This window comes from Gekko japonicus, unplaced genomic scaffold, assembly GCF_001447785.1.
Source record: "Gekko japonicus isolate JY-2015 unplaced genomic scaffold, Gekko_japonicus_V1.1 scaffold1530, whole genome shotgun sequence".
NCBI lineage: Eukaryota > Metazoa > Chordata > Lepidosauria > Squamata > Gekkonidae > Gekko > Gekko japonicus.
In genome coordinates this window covers 83,089-86,461 of record NW_015168697.1, presented here as the reverse complement: position 1 = coordinate 86,461, position 3,373 = coordinate 83,089, and positions in this window count along the sequence as shown.

Genomic DNA, 3,373 nt, shown 5'->3' with positions numbered 1-3,373 from the left:
AGCGCTTAGGGCTCTTTAGCTTGGAGAAACGATGACTGAGGGGTGACATGATTGAGGTTTATAAGATTACTAGGAAAAAGGCCCGTTGTGGAAATAAATACAACGACCTCTAGAAAGAGGCTCTGGGCGGGTGCCCCGGCCTTGGACACTCAGTGTCAATTTGCTGTGGCGACCTCAGCAGGGTATAATGACACTGAGTCCACCATTTTCTCCAGAGGAACTGATCTCTGCTACCTAAAGAACAGTTGTAATTTTGAGTGATCTCCAGCCCTCACCTGGAGATTGGCAACGATGGTTCCCCAGAAGGGAATAGTTGGTTTGGAGGGTGGAGTCTATGGCTTTGTACCTGTCCGAGGTCCCACGCCTCCTGAAACCTCACCCTCTCCAGGCTCCATCCCTCATATCTCCAGAAATTTCCCACCTGGAGTTGGTAACCCTATCTCCTTCCCAGCCAATCATCAACCTACCTTTATTTCCCCCTCACTCTTCAGCTCTCCACCCCCCACACACCTGCAGCCTCTCCCGTGCTCTGAAGCCCTGACTGCTACATCACATTGGCTGTCATAAGGGGGCCACCTCAGCAGCATATAAGGATACAGAGCTCACCATTTTCTCCAGGGGAACTGATCTCTGCCATCTGGAAAGCAGTTGGAATTCTGAGGGAACTCCAGCCCTCACCTGGAGGTTGGACACATTTTACCTCAGAACAGAAAGCTGTTTAGAACGTTAGAGGCAAAAGCCAATCAAGTCGCATATGCAAATGACCTCTGTGTTCCGAGGCAAAGGCCAGTGAGCCGGCATATGCAAATAACTTCTGTGTTTTGATTGGCTATGGGGGTGAGAGGAACAGCAAAATGTTTAGAATGTTGGAGGCAGGACTCCGGCAAAGCAGCCAGTGGATAGGGAGACCCTCTGAATGACAGATCAGAGAGATAACTGATTTTGGAATGTGTGGAATGTTCTAAAGAAGTGCCACCACCATTCGGCTTTTATTTATAAGGGAGATGCATGGGATAGAGCAGGTAGGGAAATAGAAAGAGGTACTTTTCTCCCTTTCTCACAATATAAGAACTCGTGGGCACTCAATGAAATTGCTGAGCGGTCCGGTTAGAATGGATAAAAGGAAGTACTTCTTCACCCCAAGAGTGATTAACACATGGAATTCACTGCCACAGGAAGTGGTGGCGGCTACAAGCATGGACAGCTTCAAATGGAATTAGATAAGCATATGGAGCAGAGGTCCATTAGTGGCTATTATCCACAAGGTATAGATAGGGCTCTGGGGCAAGTGATGCTCTGTCCTCTTGGTGCTTGGAGGGGGTCAACAGTGGAAGGGCTTCTAATGTCCTGGCCCCACTGGTGGACCTTCTGATGGCACCTGGTATTTCTGGCCACTGTGTGACACGGAGTGTTGGACTGGATGGGCCTTTGGCCTGATCCAACATTGGCGTCTCTTATGTTCTTATGTTCTCAAACCAAGCAGATTAAGAATATGAAGTTAATGTGTAAGTTTTCACATACCACTCTAATGTTTATATAAACTTGTATGAATAATTATTTGTTTCATTTATACTCTGCCTTACTCACTAATGGGGACCCAAAGACACATACCTCCATTTTATCCTCACAATAACCATGTGAGGAGGTGAAACTGAATGACTGCCCCAAGGTCACCCAGCAACCTTCCATGGCAGAATGGGACTCAAACATGGGTCTCCCATATTCTAGTATGACACTACACAGGCTTTCATTAATGCCTTACTTCATTAAGAAATTAAAGGTATATCCTGTAAAAACAGAAAGCAGTCTTGTGGTCATTTAAAGGCTTGTTTCTTGAAACCTAAGCTGTTGTAGGTCAGATCCCATAAAGACTTATGTATGTAAGCTCATGGCCACTAACAAGTATTCTTCAACAAATTATTTGTCTTTAAAGAGCCACAAGACTCCATTTTTGCTGCCACAGCCTACCACAGCTACCACACTGAAATATATCCTGAATGAGGTAAATAGTATTGTATACTAAGGCAACTAAGTTGAAAACATATTTCTGCAATGTAAAAGCTGAAAATAAAAACTATATGATAATAAATAACAGGAAGCACTACAGTAATGCAAAAATTAATCATATTATTTGATTTTATGCTATTTCACCTCATTAAATAATAAATTCTTTAAAACAAATGCTATTTCTCTGATCAGAACCTTTGTCTTTAAGATCCATGGCTCCTTTTTATTAACTGTCAATTTGTACTTTGTGAACTTCAGAAGACAGAAAGTACATATAAATTGAAAGAACTGTTTTTTTCACATATTAATTTTTTAACATTAATCTCTTTGATTCACTTGTGGCATAAGATACAGCTGTTTATTTATATTAGAGATAAATTGAGGTATATAAAGGCTTTATCACTATGGGGTGGACAAAATATACTTACTCCCAGATTAAATTACGGTTCTGCACCAGACACTAAAAGATGTTACGTATTCATCAACATTTTAAAGCACTCATTTTATTGTTTTATAGTCAAATACAGTTACAATGGTGTCGCCAATGTTAGTAACTTATACAGCAGAATGAAATGGTTTGAAAAAAAAATTAAAATCAAGCCAGTGCAGGATTTGACTGACTTTTTAAAAAATCCTGAATCTTGAAGGAAATATGCAGAAACAATCCCTACTGGGCTCTCCTCTAGTAATCACAGAATCATAGAGTTGGAAGGGACCTCCAGGGTCATCTAGTCCAATCCCCTGCAAAAAGCAGGAAATTCACAAATACCTCCCCCCCCCACACACACCCCAGTGATCCCTGTTCCATGCCCAGAAGATGATAAAAAACCTCCAGGATCTCTGACCAAACTGGCATGGAGAAAAAATGCTTACTAACCCCAAAGTGGCAATCAGCATTTCACACAGTCAGCATTGCTGTCAGATGGCCATCTAGCCTCTGTTTAAAAACCTCCAAAGAAAAAGAGCCCACCACCTCCCGAGGAATCCTGTTCCACTGAGGAACCACTCTGTCAGGAAGTTTTTCCTAATGTTTAGCCGAAAACTCTTTTAATTTAATTTCAACCTGCTGGTTCTGGTCTGACCTTCTGGAGCAGCAGAAAACAACTCCATACCATCCTCTATATGACAGCCCTTCAAGTACTTGAAGATGTTTATCATATCACCTCTCTGTCGTCTCCTCTCCAGGCTACACATACACAGCTCCTTCAACCTTTCCTCATAGGACTTGGTCTCCGGGAAGTTCCTAACTTTGACAGCAAATAGAGAGAGACCATCTTTGTCTGTCTAAACTCAGTGAAATCACCCAAAGTGAACTAAGCTACAATTTAAGCAAAGTCAAAAGGCTTAATCTAGCCCTATCTATTGT